The 17,702-nt window shown below is 36.8% G+C and overlaps 1 protein-coding gene across 6 annotated transcripts in view; it reads left to right on the forward strand.

Moving 5' to 3' along the window:
• Positions 1-17,702, forward strand: part of LINGO2 (leucine rich repeat and Ig domain containing 2) — a 1,171,177-nt gene that overhangs the window by 653,511 nt on the left and 499,964 nt on the right. For all 6 annotated transcript variants that reach the window (XM_058695152.1, XM_058695148.1, XM_058695150.1 and 3 more), the window contains one exon: positions 13,450-13,535. The gene's annotated coding sequence lies outside the window, so the exon portion shown is untranslated. The remainder of the gene's footprint in view (positions 1-13,449; positions 13,536-17,702) is intronic.

A 17,702-nucleotide genomic window follows, 5' to 3' on the forward strand; every position in this document is an offset into this window, starting at 1 on the left:
TCAAGAACATGATTGGATTCATCAGCAACCAGAGGTTCCCTTAAGTAGATTGTTGGAAGAGGTTAGCAGTGGGACCCAACAGTTCAGTTCTGTGGGATTCTTGCTCAGATATCAGAAGGATATCCTCAGCCCTTCTCAGCCCTCTCAAATTGATGTCTTTCCAGACACACTGGAAATGATTCTGAAGGCTCATGCCTTTGTTCCTGACACAAAAGTTAGTCATTAAGAGTTGTGTCACTTTTTCCTGTAATTAAAACCATGAAACCTGGGCCATACCAGTTAGTTGAGGTGCTAAGAACAATGATTTGGCAATAGCAGAACTTTTAGAGTCGTTCCCTCCAGTGCTAGTTGAGAGCAAATTTATTTGTTTTTTCAAATATGTATCTCTGAATATATACCAGACCCCAGAAGTAGATACCAGGTCCCCTTCTGTTCTCAAGTCTCCTAATATGTGCACTTACAATACTGCCCAGGCCCAGAGGGGTTGTAAAACCTTCTGATTGCTTGTGGTACTGTTTTAGCTGAGCAGAGTGGGATGTTGTGTGTATGAGGGGCTGCTGAAATCCTGTGTTTATGTTTGGATTCTCACCAGTGATTACATGTTTCAGGCCTGTTACATGCAGCCACTGCATAGTTTCCAGAACAACCAAGAACTCTTTATCTAAATGCTTGATCACTCTGGCAAGCATGTAAATACTCCCTTCTCCCAGCTATCAAAATGCTATGTCATCAGCTGCCCTATTTCCTTCCATCTCCTTCACAAGTTATTTTCCATCTTATTAGGCCATGCTGATCTTTTCTACCTGTGAATTCCATTATCATCCATTGTCATCATTATCTGATACTCATATTTTTACACTCATATTTTACATTGAAATCTAGCATCTTGTCTACCTAACTAGGCTTGAGTTCTTCAAGGGAAAGAGCTGCCATGATATATATATATATATAGTATCATCCATATTGCCAAGCACTGTGCTGTGCTCACAGAATGCACAAAAGTAAGTTGCTGGGTAAGCAAACAAATAAAGAAGTGAAAAGCAAGACTATGGGAGCTGGTGAAGCATTTTCTCAGATTTCACTGAAGATAAAAAATGATTTAAATCTGGGCTTATATTAAAATCAAAGACAGGACTCCTGACTAACAAAAAGTTTTGAAAAATTGAAATCTCCTACCAGGTTAAATATAGTTCACATGTGATCTTAGAGATCATCCAGGCAAAACTTTGATTTAGTGATTGTATTAGGATTCTTTAGAGAAACAGAGCCAATAGGTGATATATGTAAAATAAATAAATAAATAAATGTATTATATATATATATATATTATTATTATTATTATTATTATTATTATAGAGGCATCTGGGTGACTCAGTCAGTTAAGTGTCCAACTCTTGATTTTGGCTCCAGTCATGACCTCACAGTTCATGGGTTTGAGCCCGACATCATGCTGTGCACTGACAGTGTGGAGCCTGCTTGGGATTCTCTCTCACCCTCTCTTTCTACCCCACCCCTGCTATGTGTGCACTCTTTCTTCAAAATAATAAAATAAAATAAAATAAACATTAATATATATATTATAGATAACATATAACATTTATTATATGTAAGAATAGTACATGTATAAGAAGAGATTTATTATAAGGTATCGGTTCACCTAGTTGTGGAGGCTAGATGTACCAAGATCTGCTTTTCTGCAAGCTGGAGCCCAAGGAAAGCCAGTGGTATAATTTGGTATAGCTCCTGAGGGCCTGAGAACCAGGAACACCTCAGGCAGGAAAAGATCAATGATGTTCTTTCTCAAGCAATTAGGCAGGAAGGGTTGAAATCTTCCTTCCTCCAACTTTTTGTTCTATTCAGGGCTTCAACAGATTGGATGATATCCACTCATATTGGGGAGAGCAAACTGCTTTACTGTTCAAATGCTAATTTCACCAGAAATACCCTCACAGTCAACTCAGAAATAATTTTAGCCAAGTATCTGGGCACATCATGTCTAGTCACATTGACACATAAAATTACCATCACAATAATAAAGTAACTGATGAGCACAGAGGTTGGTGACTTAACCAAGGTCACTCAGGCTACTGGCTAAGGAGAGAGTCATGACTCAAGTCCTTTTTCTGACTGACATCTTTTCTCACAGAGAGGTCAATATTTTGGAGATAGAGCAAACAATGCAGACAATGGATTCAAGTGTTGCCCATGGTTGCAGACCATAGCCCATGTTTTCTCAGAAACGACTCCACAACACCACTAAGCTTAGTGTTGAATTTTTGATCCATGAATATTCTCATGGTTGGTTCTTTCTGTGTCCAGTTTTGAGAAGTGGAAATTTTATTTAATTTTAGACCTCATTATTTTTCACAAACGAGAAAAATTTACTGTTATTCTCAGGGTGTCCCATTCTGCTGGAAGCTTCAGAAATGTCATAGGATGTTCAACATATCTTAAAAGGAGACTTTGACAAATTGGAGTGCATCCAAAAGGAAATGACCAGAATAGTAAGACATCTGGAAATATGTCATGTGATGAATGTGTCTGTCATTTCGTGTCCAAGTGTAGTGATGTTGAGTCTGAAAGATGTTCCCCTTCCCTGCAGGGCAATAATAACTTCCTTCAATTATTTAAAGATCTGCTGTGTAAAACTAGGATTCTGTATCTTCTGAATAGTTCAAGAAGGTGAAACTTGGGCCAATGTGTGACAGTACAAAAAAGTTGACTTCCACTGTAAATAAACATATAAAATAGTTGGAATTGTTGTTCCAGTTCTTTTTTTGATGCCACTGGAGTTGCATTGTGGGTCCCTTGTGAGCCAAAGCCAGTACCTCCATTCCAATGAGGAGATAACCTCGGAGGCCTTTGTCACTTATGACTTGAAGATTGTGTGATTATTTAGCACTGAGCTATCACCAAATCAATGACAGCCAAATTTCACCTAGCAATTCTCACTCACCTCACTCAGGTGAAGAGCGTTTTAGAAAAGGTCACTCTAGCGGTTCCTGGGGACTCAGTCGGTTGAGTGTCCAACTTTGTCTCAGGTCATGATCTCACAGTCTTTGAGTTTAAGCCCCATGTCAGGCTCTGTGCGGACAGCTCAGAGTCTGGAGCCTGCTTCAGATTCTGTGTCTCCCTCTCTACTCCTCCCCTGCTCATGCTCTGTCTCTCAAAAATAAATAAACATTTAAAAGACTCTACAAGGGGCGCCTGGGTGGCTCAGTCAGTTAAGCGTCCGACTTCAGCTCAGGTCACGATCTCACGGTCCGTGAGTTCGAGCCCCGCGTCGGGCTCTGGGCTGATGGCTCAGAGCTTCCGATTCTGTGTCTCCCTCTCTCTCTGCCCCTCCCCCGTTCATGCTCTGTCTCTCTCTGTCTCAAAAATAAATAAACGTTAAAAAAAATTAAAAAAAAATAAAAGACTCTACAAAAACAAACAAACAAAAGGTCGTACTATTAGAACCTACTGTTGATATTGGAACCCCTGGTCAACTGCTCATGCTGCAGACAGAGCTTAAGGTAATTCTCTACCTCTCTTACTAACTTCTCTACCTAACTTACTAGAATCCGAAGCTTTCCCTACAGTGATCAAACATGATAGCTCTTTAGGAGGCTGCCTGCATTGATCTGAATGAAGGAAGTAGAATGTATTGAAAGTAAATCCTTGTACCCCCAATCTTTATAGGTTAACAGTAGGTACTCAGGATGGCTTATATGAAACAAGTGTAATTTAATGAACTACAGCTTTGAAAGTGTTAGAAAATGGATCAAACCATAAAATGTGCCAGAGGTTTTAAAATAAATAAAGTAAGTCATGTTTCAGTGTATTTGAAATAATGTTCACAGCAAGGCAACAGACATAAAGTGAATATTCTTTCACTTCTCACCTTGATTAGAATAGAAACTACATATTAAACAGTTATTTTGAGAGTTAAATGTGACTCAAACTACCAATCTAGTTATAGTTTGTATTTTATCTTTTTTTTTTTGAAATTTCACTAGAGTAACAAAGCTTATATTTAGATTTAATACAGATTTCACTGAACATGCAAGTTCCAAGATGCAACTCATATTATTGGACCCTGCACTCAACACAAAACTTCAATTGCAGAGGATCACACTGCGTCTTTCTAACCATCACACCAATATTTTGCCAAGTGCCGTCTGCAATGTCTTAGGTTTTTTATTTATACTGGAACTCATTTCGTTTGATCCAAGAGCTATTTCCAAAATGCCCACAGTACACAAAAATGTACTTTATCAACATACAGTCCATTGCTTTAGAGACAGGAATATCAGCCAGGTGCTCTGTGGTAGTGGAGACCAAGACAAATGATGTTAATAGATTTAAAGAGAAACAGACTTAATTCTAAGAAAAGTTATTTTATACTAAATGAATATACCTGTCCTCAACGTGTGTAGCTAAAGTGAGATTTGGATGCTTTGCAATTCTTAGGTTTTTTTTTTTTTTTTTTTTTTTTTTAATTTTTTTTTTCAACATTTATTTATTTTTGGGACAGAGAGAGACAGAGCATGAACAGGGGAGGGGCAGAGAGAGAGGGAGACACAGAATCGGAAACAGGCTCCAGGCTCTGAGCCATCAACCCAGAGCCTGACGCGGGGCTCGAACCCACGGACCGCGAGATCGTGACCTGGCTGAAGTCGGACGCCCAACCGACTGCGCCACCCAGGTGCCCCGCAATTCTTAGGTTTTAAAATACAAAGCCAATGGGTAGAGCAGCATGGGCTAGGTCAGAATCTTAAACTGTGTCTACATGACCTTCATAACCTATGATGGGCCTACGCTCTCAGTACACCACTTCACTACCTTTCCAGAAAAAAAAAGGCAAGGTGGGTGGAGGAATCCCCCCTCCTCTTTTATATCACATTCACTATGCACAGTGCATTGAGCCAGAGAAAGTGTCTGTGAAGACGAACCAAAGTATGACTGCCCCAGGAAGAGCTTATAAATGAATGAGAGAAATCGTTAGAACAGGAGTAATTTTTAAAAAATTGCAGTAAGTAGAAAATGCTATAAGAAAAGCACAACGATAACTTACACAGAACAGAGAGAGGGCATTTCTAACTGAAAGTAACAGAGAGATTTGATCAAGGTCTCGGTAGATGATAAATATATGCAAATAGAGGGAAAGACAATGATTCTCCTCTGAACAGAAATAGACACAGGCCTGTATTCAGAGAAAGGAAAACAAAACATTCAAAAAGTGGCTAATCATGTAATCTGAAGGACAAATAAGATTTAGGGGATGCAGGATGGGCTCTGAAGGTAGAAGATCCAAACCTCGTTTCTACTATTTAGTAGCTTGACTAAATAAAGGCTTAGGGTAACTGAAACATACTAATAAGGATAATTTCATAGACTTATTCTAAAAATGGAACCACTCCCAGTTGTAAAGATCTTTGCAGTTTGCAATCTACTTCTGCATTATGCATTTGCACATTGGAGATGAGTCTGAAAAGGTAGATTAAAGACAGTGGAAGTCTTTGAGCCCAGGCTAAGGACTCAGAAATGGGGCTCCCTTCACCGCCTCTGCCCTCATCTTTTGTAGGGAATGGGGAGCCTTAGGAACATTGTGAAAAAAAGATTGACAGGATTCTAGCTTTGATTTAGAGAGTTTAATATGATGAAATCAGTGAAGGATTTATAAGAAAAGGAGGCAAAACCATTGGTCTGGAGGCAGATGACTCAGTTCAGAATCTGTTGCAGTAATAGAGACAAGAAGAGGGATAGGAGTCGTAGGTATAGAGAGGTAGCAACACCCTTTGTTTTTCAGGAAAGTCCATCTATCCTCTTTAAATTGTAGATTATAGAAGAATCAAGGTCTGAAATAAGAGTTTCGATACTAAAAAAATTAACATTACAGTAATGTGAGAAAATTGGTTAGAAAGCATGTAAGCATTTTAGAAATAAATTGAGTAAGGATGAGGCTAAAATCTAAGAAGCCAGTTTGGAGGCAATCAGTAAGACAATAACCCAGGGGTATTAAGATTCTTGGATTCTTTCTCTTAAAACTCCTTTCCCCCCTAAGTATTGAACCATCCCTTCCCCCCCACACACACTTCTATATACAATTTATTTTCTGTTTACCCCTATGTGAAATTTATCTAGACTATTATCATTGTAATCCCCACTGTTGTGTATTCTACAAGGAACTTCCATATCTGTTTATTGAAAAGAATCAACTTTTTTTAAAGTTCATTTATTTATTTTGAGAAAGAGAGAGAGCGAGAGAGCACAGGCAAGTTGGACAGGGACAGAGAGAGGGAGAAAGAAAATCTTAAGCAGTCTCTGCCCTGATGCAGGGCTCCAACCCACAAACCACTAGATCATGACCTGAGTGAAAGTCAGATGCTTAACCAACTGGGCCACCCAGGCACCCTGAAGAGAATCAACTTTTCTGAATAAGTATTTTGGAAACATCATCAGTTAAGTTGCATTCTATTGTGGAGTCACTTACGTGTTTCTTTACAAAGAGGTTGAAGACAGCATTAGACAATGCAGGCAAAGAAGATGCTAAGTTGGCTCTCAGAAGTCATGAAGAAAATAAAAACTGGCCAGTTCTTGTTAAACTCCATTCAGAATAGAGCCACATTCACCTAATGGGAAGAGACTATGCTTTTCCTGTGTTGTGAATTTTTTTGATTTCTTACTGAGTCCAGGTGAAACCATTATTAAACTACAATGATAATATCAACTCTTTGAAAATTTAAGTGAACCCCATATGAAATCAAAACATAATCTATCAAACTAGACACGAGTAATTTGATAGAGTTTGAAATTCTGTTTTGAATGTGCCCCTGTTAAGTTTTTCTCACAATGTATTAAGAGTTTTAGTTACAAAAAAAATCCCCTCATATGCATATGTGTGTGTGTGTTTACATGTATATATAATAATTCCAATAGTTAAGACATGCTTCAGTAAAGGTGCTCATAATGGGAGAAAAGGTGAATAGGTATGACCAATGCTGACTATTTTGTTAATGGAATCTGGAGAACTGCTTATGGAATATATTGCTATTTGTAAATCTGGCTGAAAACGTCAGAGATAAGGATATCCTTGTTTCATGGGTCCACCATTCTTAAAACTTATTTCTTTCAATATCTCATTGTGCTTTCCCATTTATTCATCAGTGGAAAAAACTATGCTTTCAGAAAGATCTTCATCAGTAATAAATCCAAGTAACATTTAGCAATAAAATAATAATTTGCTAAACTTTGGAAACAAGGACTTTCATCCTGTAGAATTAATAATGATTTTCCCCTGCAAGTAATTCTTATTTTGACATATTTTCCTTTATAAATTATATAATATAGAAATTGAGTCATATATTTCCTTTTGTATTACTATTGACTACCTCAAATATCTTCTATCACACACATATTTGCTTGATTCTTCAAAAAATATTGATTTTCCCTAGATTATGAAAATAGTGAAAAATTCAGCATACCTGAATTTGAATCTCAGTTTTGCCACTTTTTTTTGGTCTTTTTTTTTAATTTACATCCAAATTACTTAGCATATGGTGCAACAATGACTTCAGGGGTAGATTCCTTAATGCCCCTCACCATTTAGCCTATCCCCCCTCCCACAACCCCTCCAGTAACCCTCTGTTTGTTCTCCATATTTAAAAGTCTATTATGTTTTGTTCCCCTCCCTTTTTTTATATTATTTTTGCTTCCCTTCCCTTGGGTTCATCTGTTCTCTGTCTCAAAGTCCTCATATGAGTGAAGTCATATGATATTTGTCTTTCTCTAACTGACTAATTTCGCTTAGCATAATACCCTCTAGTTCCATCCACGTAGTTGTGGATTTCATTCTTTTTGTTGCTGAGTGATATTCCATTGTATATATATATACCAAATCTTCTTTATCCTTGCATCCATTTATGAACATTTGGGTTCTTTCCATACTTTAACTATTGTTGATAGTGCTGCTATAAACATTGGCGGGGTGCATGTGCCCCTTCAAAACAGCACATCTGTATCCCTTGTATAAATACCTAGTAGTGCAATTGCTGGGTCATAGGGTAGTTCTATTTTTAATTTTTTGAGGAACCTCCATACTGTTTTCCAGAGTGGCTGCACCAGCTTGCATTCCCACTATCAGTGCAAAAGAGATCCTCTTTCTCCACATCCTTGCCAACATCTGTTGTTGCCTGAGTTGTTAATGTTACCCATTCTGACAGGGGTGAGGTGGTATCTCATTGTGGTTTTGATTTGTATTTCTCTGATGATGAGTGATGTTGAGCATTTTTTTTCATGTGTCGGTTGGCCATCTGGATGTCTTCCTTGAAGAAGTGTCTATTTATGTCTTTTGCCCATTTCTTCACTGGATTATTTGTTTTTTGGGTGTTGAGTTTGATAAGTTCTTTATAGATTTTGGATACTAACCCTTTGTCTGATATGTCTTTTGCAAATATCTTCTCCCATTCTGTTGGTTGCCTTTTAGTTTTGCTGATTGTTTCCTTCACTGTGCAGAAGCTTTTTATTTTGATGAGGTCCGAATAGTTCATTTTTGTTTTTGTTCCCCTTGCCTCTGGAGACATGTTGAGTAAGAAGTTGCTGCGGGCAAGATCAAAGAGGTTTTTGCCTGCTTTCTCCTCTAGGATTTTGATGGCTTCCTGTCTTATATTTAACTCTTTCATCCATTTTGAGTTTATTTTTGTGTATGGTATAAGAAAGTGGTCCAGGTTGATTTTTCTGCATGTTGCTGTCCAGTTTTCCCAGCACCACTTGCTGAAGAAACTGTCTTTATTCCACTGGATAGCCTTTCCTGCTTTGTCAAAGATTAGTTGGCCATACGTTTGTGGGTCCATTTCTAGTTTCTCTATTTTGTTACATTGATCTGTGTCTGTTTTTGTGCCAAAAGTTTTGCCACTTTTAAACCATGTAACCTCAAACTAATTCTTGCACCTAAAAACTCTGAATATTAATGGCTTATTTAAATTTAATGAGGATTAAATTAACACATGCAAAGCACTAATACAGTACTTGGCCATTAGTAAAAGCCTAAAAATCATAACAATTTTTATTAACACTTTATAAATTTATAAATTAAATGTCACATAGATATGAAGTTATACAAACACATATATTTAGGACAGTGTATTGTAAGACAATAAACAGTAGCTAAAATTTGTAAGGTACAAGATATTGGAAATATAGAAAAATGTGCAGATGAAAATAAAGTTACCTAAAATCTTATTAGCCAGTTACAAAAAGCAAGTGTTTAATTTATTTTGTTATGTATTAATAAATTCAAGGGAGTCTGTGCTAGGTGACATCAAGACACACACTTATTGGGGCGCCTGGGTGGCGCAGTCGGTTAAGCGTCCGACTTCAGCCAGGTCACGATCTCGCGGTCCGTGAGTTCGAGCCCCGCGTCAGGCTCTGGGCTGATGGCTCAGAGCCTGGAGCCTGTTTCCGCTTCTGTGTCTCCCTCTCTCTCTGCCCCTCCCCCGTTCATGCTCTGTCTCTCTCTGTCCCAAAAATAAAAATAAAAAACGTTGAAAAAAAAAAAAAAAAAAGACACACACTTATTTTCAAAGCAAGGAAAATATTTGGGATTATTGATAAATTATAAATAAGAACAGAAGTATGTACAGTTTTCTAACTGCTTATTTAGTATTGTTTATCTCATAGTAATGGCACTTTTTTGAAAAAGGGACTATAAGTGGAAAAAGAATTATTAGTTATGGTCATAATACCATTTTGCAAATGGAAAACACACATACACACATACCACAATGAAAGATTAAAGTACTATTTTGAAATCATCTGGAACTGCTAACTGTATTCTGAATTCTTGTTACTCGAAGTGTGGTCAATGGGTCAGCACCATCAGTGTAACTTATGCTTGTGATAAATACAGATGCTTGAGCCTTGTCCTAGATTCACTGAATCAGAAATCACGATTTGATTAATGTACATATGTCACTCATATACCTTTAAATTTGAGAAGCAATGTTTTAAACAAAACAAAACCAAAGAGGGAGGAAAGAGAAATAAAGTCTCGTGGGGTTGCCCATATTTTTGCAGAATGATTCAGATAGGGGAAAACAAAAAAGAGTTGCTAGTTAAACTAATCACGTCTTTAAGTAAATTTTTTTAATGTTTTATTTATTTTTGAGAGAAAGCTGAGCCTGAGCCAGGGAGGGACAGAGAGAGGGAGACACAGAATGTGAAGCAGGCTCCAGGCTCTGAGCTGTCAGCACAGAGCCCAACGCGGGCCTTGAACTCATGAACCGTGAGATTATGACCTGAGCCAAAGTCAGATGCTTAAGCGACTGAGTCACCCAGGCAACCCCAGTGAGGACACTTTTAGAAAAAATATAAACTAATGCATACAGTTATAGTCTTTACTTGTTAAGGAAAAAACATAAATAAATTTATTTTATCTTTATTTTGTTAATGTTTATTTATTTTTGAGAGAGAGAGAGATGGAGTGCGAGCAGGGGAGGGGCAGAGAGAGAGACACACACAGATTCTGAAGGAGGCTCCAGGCTCTGAGCTGTCAGCACAGAGCCCGATGCCAGGCTTAACTCACAAACCGTGAGATCAGGACCTGAGCCAAAGTTGGACGCTTAACACCGTGAATCACCCTGGTGCCCCAATTTATTTCATTTTTAAATGGGAGTTGTTTTAATATCTCAGAAGAACAGATATATATGAAAAATATAAAAAATTAGTTTTTATGATTTTCTATTTATTAATTTGCTTTTTCTAATTATTACTGTGTTAAGTTTATTTATTTATTTGAGAAAGACAGAGACAGCACAAGCTGGGAAGGGGCAGAGAGAGAGAGGGAGAGAGATCCCAAGCAGGCTCTGCACTATGAGCTCAGAGCCCGAAGTGGGGCTCCATCTCAAGAAATGTGAAATCATGACCTGAGCTGAAACCAAGAGTCAAATGCTTAACTGAGCTACCGAGGCGCCCCTACTAATTCTTTATATGATTCCTTGGTCTTCCTTTCAGGAATGAATAAAAATAATGAAGAATAATTAGTTCGAATATACTTTAACATGTATCCATTTATCCGTACATTCATTAAGCAGAAATTTTTTGGTGCTACCTAGTTGAGGCTGTAATCCTGTCCACATGGATTCCGCATTCCAGTGAGGAAAAGAGATTACAGACAAACAAATGAAAAGAACGATTATAGGTTGTGATAGAAGGAGAACATGTTGGGGGTTCAGGAAAAACCTCTTTGAGAGAGTGACTTGAACTGAGGTCTAAGGCATAAAAAGGTTCCAGTCCAGAGCATTCCAGGGAAAAGCAGAGTCCTTAGGTACTGAAACCAGAGTTTATTATGAGAAGAACATGCAGAAGCCCGCCAAAATGAGAGAACAACTGTATGATATTCGAGGCATAGACTGTGGCCTGTTCATGTCAGAGCTCGTAGGCCATGCAAAGATAATTGGGTTTTATTCCACGTACAATACAAAGCCACTGAAGAATTTTAAGCCAAGTGGTAAAATTGTGGTTTATGCCATCAAGTCTACCCTGGCTAGAGTGTGAGCAGTGGATTGTAGAAGGGGTCATAAGTGGGATCAGTGAGAACAGGTACAAGGCTTTGCAGTGTTGTAGATGATCGATTATGGTGGCTTCAACTGGTGAGAGGAGAGAGCTGTATGGATTCTGGCTATATATAGGGTTTGCAATTACCATGGAAAAGGAAGTTATTTTAAAAAGATCTTCGTGTTTCTGACTTAAGTACAAAGCGTATGTGTTAATTTCCTAGGAAGTAGGGACGACCTAGGAAGGTACATGAGGAAATTTAAGAGTTCCAGTTTGGAGTAAATTTAAAAGGTAGTAGATACCTTGGAGATTAAGATAATGGGCTCTGGGAAAGGTTCAAATCCTACCCTAATTGTTAACAGCAGTGGATCTTGAATAATTTAAACTAGGTTTCTGTTTTCCTATCTGTAAATATAGGGAGGTTAATAATATCTACCTTACTGACTTATTGTAAACATTAAATTAGATAATTCCTATAAAATGATAAGAGCAGTTTCTGATATACTGTAAGCAACAAAATAATAATTATCACTATTGTGAGTGCTCACACTAACAGTAACGTCAAGTAGAAAAGCTAACATACAAGTTTGAGTTTGAAGGAAAGTGACTGACATCCCAATTCTTTTAAGAAAGCATTACTATCAAATTAATGTGTTGTACACCTTAAATTTACACAGTGTTATATGTCAAGTATATCTCAATTAATAAAGGTGGAAAAAAAGAACTTTTCACCTCATTATACTTTGAGTTAATAAGAAATATCCCGGGATAGCTTTTACTATTTTCTTAGTAAACATACCTCTCTCCTTTACCCTTCTCTCTTTTTGTGTGCTGTGGAGGAGTTGACACAGAGTTGGGAAATAGCAGAAGACTCATCAAGACAATGAAAAGCCCGATTCTAATTCTAAAAAGAACATTTCATTTCCTGTTTTTGACTTTACAATTATTTCAAAACTAGATTCTAGTTTTTAATTGATTGTATTGAAATTTCCTGCATAAATAGACCACAACTATTTTTTTTAATGTCTATTTATTTTGAGGCAGAGAGAGACAGAGCATGAGCAGGGAAGGGGCAGAGAGAGAGGGAGACACAGAATCTGAAGCAGGCTCCATGCTGTGGGCTGTCAGCACAGAGCCCGACGCGCGGCTCGAACTCAATTGCAAGATCATGAACTGAGCTGAAGTCAGATGCCCAACCAGCTGAGCCACCCAGGCGCCCCGACCATAACTATTTTTTAATGTTTATTTATTTTTAAGAGAAAGAGAGAGAGAAAGCAGAGAGCCCTACACCTGCCCGAACCCATGAACCACGAGATCATGATTTGAGCTGAACTTGGATGCTTAACCGACCAAGTCACCCAAGAGCTGCTAAACCATAACTGTTTTTGATAACAGATTATGAGATTCCTCCGATGATAACTACTGAAACCATGAGGAATAATCTGAGATTTGCATGTTGACTTCATTGTCAAATTAACCTTTCCAATGACAGGTTGATTGACAAGGTAAAAATACTTGCTCCTTCAGATCTACATTGTAAAAAATTATAACACAATAACATTTTGCCTTCTGGAGTGAAAGGTTGAAGTCTTCAGCTATATCAGTGTATTTGCACATGAGTTTCATCCATTTATCTATTTAATAAAAAAGAAAGTAATTTAATGAATACCTGGGTGGTAGATACTTCCTTACGTTCTGAGAATTCCAAGATAAAGATGACAATGTACTTCCTTTCAAGATGCAAGACCCCAAATATGTGAAGTGGATTAATCCCTATTGTGGTCCTTTAAAAACTTTATAAAACAGGTGCTATGCAAATTTGAATTGTTATTGTTGTGGTCATTAATATATGAAGATCCTTCTAGAATCAAGTATCATTTTTTTAACATGTTTTATTTACTTATTTTTTGATAGCCTAGAAATAGAGTCATGCGAAGCAGGTCAGAGAAGAACATGGAGAGCGGCCACTGTCAGCATGAGGAGCCCAACAAATCAGCCTGGTAAGTGGCAAAAGTGATGCCTGGATATCTTTTACTTTGTGTCATTACATCTGCCAATATTGTTTTTCATGCAAAAATCCCACATAGTTCACAAGCAAAAATAAGAATGCATCTAAAAGAAGACTGTGAGATTCATTCTCTTTATTTACTTCAAAGACCTTAGGGAGATGGTATTCTGCAGGAATAGGCACACATTTTGTTATAGACAGACATGGTATTATAGTAGTTTCATGACTTTGTGGCAGTTGCTTACTTCTTTGAGTCTTATTTTCCTTGTTTGAAAATGGAGATTATGGCAGTTATCTTATGTTTTCCTAAGAACTACATAAGAAATTGCATGTAAACAATTGATTTGTTTCCTTAGCATAGAAAAAGAGCTTAAAGATATAAGATTAATATTTATTGAATATTTTCCATGTGCCAAGTACTAAATGCTAACCACTTTACTGCATTATTTCATTGAATACTCAACAATGCTTAAGGGTAGAAGCTATTATTACTCTGATTTTACAGATGAAGAAATTGTACTATTAAACATTATGTGACTTGTCTTTAAATCACATACTACTCTGATAGTTGTTTGAGTGCAGTCCTGTCTAATGCCAGAGTTTCTGTACTTGTATTCATTCATAAAGTCAGCAAACATTTATTGGCTATCTAACAAATGCCAAGCTTCTTTTAGCTGAGTTGCCATGCTACTCCCAAATGCTTAGTGCTTACAATATAATAGCTGTATATTTATAAGAGACATTATAGCTTACAAATAATTTATGAGTAAGTAAAATTGTTTATTACTGGCATACCTTGTATGGAAGACAAAGTAGGTCACTATATATATTTTAAAGATGGAAAAATTGAGGTCCCTCCCATGAGATTAACTGGCTCACTGGATGTCTTACAAGCTCAGTGTTTCTCAAACTCTATGGTTAAGGGTCAGTTTTGTTGTTGTTGTTGTTGTTGTTGTTGTTGTTGTTTTAGTTGTTATTTAAATTCCAGTGAGCCAACATACAGTGTAATTTTAGTTTCGGGTGTACAATACTGTGATTCCATACAATACCCAGTGTTCATCATAAGTACACTCCTTAATCCTCATCACCTATCTCATCCATGCTTCCACCCTCTAATAACCATCAGTTTGTTGTCTACATTTAAGAGTATGTTTCTTAGTTGGCCTATCTCTCTTTTTTCCCTTTGTTTGTTTGTTTTGTGTCTTAAATTTTACATATGAGTGAAATTATATGGTATTTGTTCTTCCCTGACTTATTTATTTTCCTTAGCATAAGACTCTCTAGCTCTATCCACATCATTGCAAACAGTAAGATTTCATTCTTCTTTATGGTTGAGTAATATTCTGTATATTATATCTATCTATATATCTGTCTAAATATATGTATCTAAATGTCTATATCTGTATCTGTATCTATATCTATCTATGCATATCTACAACATCTTTATCAATTCCTCATTTGATGGACACTTGGTCTGTTTCCTTAATTTGGCTATTTTAGATAATGCTGCTATAAACATTGAATCTGTTGCAGACTGAATGTTTTTGCAAACATTAATTACTAGAGAAATAAAATGATCAAAAGGCAGACACAAAATACCCACGCCCACATTTTTATTAATTGTCATTATTCTTTTTTTATAGACATAAAATTATAAAATAGGTATAAAAATTTTTAATGCTTTCTCTCCATACTCTGTTTTCCATACTCCTTGTGGTGCAGACCGGTTAGCATTTGCAGACTAACACTAGCCTGTAGACCAGACAGCAAGCCTTAAGGAACCACTGATAGTGCTAATATGAGGCAGACCTAATGTTCAATCCTAGACCTTCGTTTTTCAAATGCAGCCCTTTTCATGTTACTTCATAGAGCCTCAGCATACAGCCAGAAACCTGTATTATGATCTAAGGTACAAGAAGATCAAATTCCTAATTGTTCAAATGAAACAAGTGCAAGAAAACTGACAATGACAAAGTATCTTTGCAGAGTTATAGGAAATAATTGACATTAAAAAATGGAAAAACAATTGGAAGTTAATAGGAATGATTTCTTTTAAATTTACCTATCAGAAATCAAGACTTAAAATTTTTAATAAGTGATGTTAAAAGAATTTCTCAAAATATGTTTTTTGTCTCTTCTTTTTTCATTCTGTCTAGTGTTGGAAAAGAGAAATTAGGTTGTATTTAGAATACTGGGCCTTATCAGTTCCCAAGCAGCATAAAGACCTTGTATAACTCTAAGAGATAAAAGTGGCTCTTGGCCAGCTACAAAATGAAAATGAACTCATCTTACCACAACATTGAAAGGGCCTGAAAATAAATGTTACTTGTTCATTTCAAAAACTACTAAAGAAAATTGCAGCACTTTTGGTACACAGTAAGATGCATATTGCGTCAGCAATGAAAATTTACTTTGTAAGATGGTTTTGTGGCTTTCTCAGTTCTACTGAAATGGATCCAAATATTTACATGTGCTATTTTATTACATGTGCCGTCTGTGTCAAAGTAGGATTGTACAGATATTCAAGAATAACTTTGGTTGTGAGTAAATATTAGAGGAAGATTAAATTTTTCTCCAAATGATGCTGGTGGATTTTTTTTTTATCATAGTTTAAGATGTCAGAGATATTTGTTCTTTTACAGTTCCACCAACTTAACAGTGCTTGATGGAGCTTAAAATGGCTGTAAGGGTGTAGAGATGGTGGAAATTTATGACAACATTCAAAACACGGACTTTCAGCCAATACATTATTATTTTCTGGAGAGACTTCCACATCACTAAATAGAAATTCACAATCTAAAGCAGAGCAAATAAAAATATGGCCTTAAATAATATAGACAGACTATGGCTTTCACTTACTTTTTTTTAAAGCTTTTATTTATTTATTTTGGGAGAGAGAGAGTGAGAACAGGGGAGGAGCAGAGAGAGAGAGAGAAAGAGAGAATCCCAAGCAGGATCCACACTGTCAGCCCAGAGGCCCACATGGGGCTCAGACTCATGAACCATGAGATCATGACCTGAGCTAAGATCAACAGTCAGACACTTAACTGACTGAGCCATCCGGGCACCCCAGCCCTTCACTTTCTGCACCCTGACTCACAGATCCAAGAATGGTATCACTGAGAAAGTTAGGTAGTCATACCTGTTCACTCCTCTTCAGTCAGTGCCTTTTTATCCATTTGAGGATTATCTCTCTTACTCCCTCTCACTCCTTACATCCAAGGAGAAAGTTAGATAGTCCCAATAGACATTATACATGCAGTGATAATGGGACTAGAGACAGTAGTACTGTGTGTGTGCATGTGTTTGTGTAATACGTATTAGATCAGGATCAGAGGACCAAGAATTGGGAGAAAAGATGGTCTATCAACATTTTAGCAGGAGTGCTTTATATAACTGCCTGCTACTGCTTAGAATTTGAGCCTGAGGTTGTTCACAATCTACATTCCAACAGTGAAGTATAGTAGATGCTTTCTTCTAAAAACTAAGTTATCAGTAGGACCAAGAGCTAAGGGTCAATCTTAGGTCTTATTTGTTGAAAAACACTACCCTTCAATAGATTTTTATCACATGTTCCAGTCAGGAAACAAGCAATAACAACCATAACAAAGCTGGATAGTGATTATGTGACACAAGAAATGGAAAGCCTCAGAGGTAAAACAAATGTAAAACAATGAGTTATACAGAAAAAAGAAAAAAAATATTTTAGAAAAATTTTTGTCATCCTTACAAATGCATTGATTGACTTAGAAATAGAAGCCATAGAAATTGAAAAAGTTGAAATGCAAAGAACTGAGAAAAAACAGAAAATGTAACAGACGAAGTAAATCTGCCTTTGGAGGCAACAAATAATGTAATCAGCTTTGTGGAAAGCAAACTGAATAAGCACTCCTAGAGTGCAGAGGACCAGGACAAATGAGGAAATGATGAAAAAAATTACCAATATGGAAAAGAAAAATCAAACATGCAGGCAATTATTTATGAAAAAAAGAGAAAAGGAATAAAAAAAGCAGTCATCAAAGAATCACTAGAAAAAAAAGACTTGTTCAAGAAAGAAATAGGCAGGGTTTTAAAACTCTAGATTTTATTTGCTAAGATCTAAGATTTTTTTTTCATATTGCATCAGAACTTCCTATTCTTTAAAAGTTAGGAAAATCTA

Source organism: Neofelis nebulosa, chromosome 12 (genome assembly GCF_028018385.1).
Source record: "Neofelis nebulosa isolate mNeoNeb1 chromosome 12, mNeoNeb1.pri, whole genome shotgun sequence".
Classification (NCBI taxonomy): Eukaryota; Metazoa; Chordata; class Mammalia; order Carnivora; family Felidae; genus Neofelis; species Neofelis nebulosa.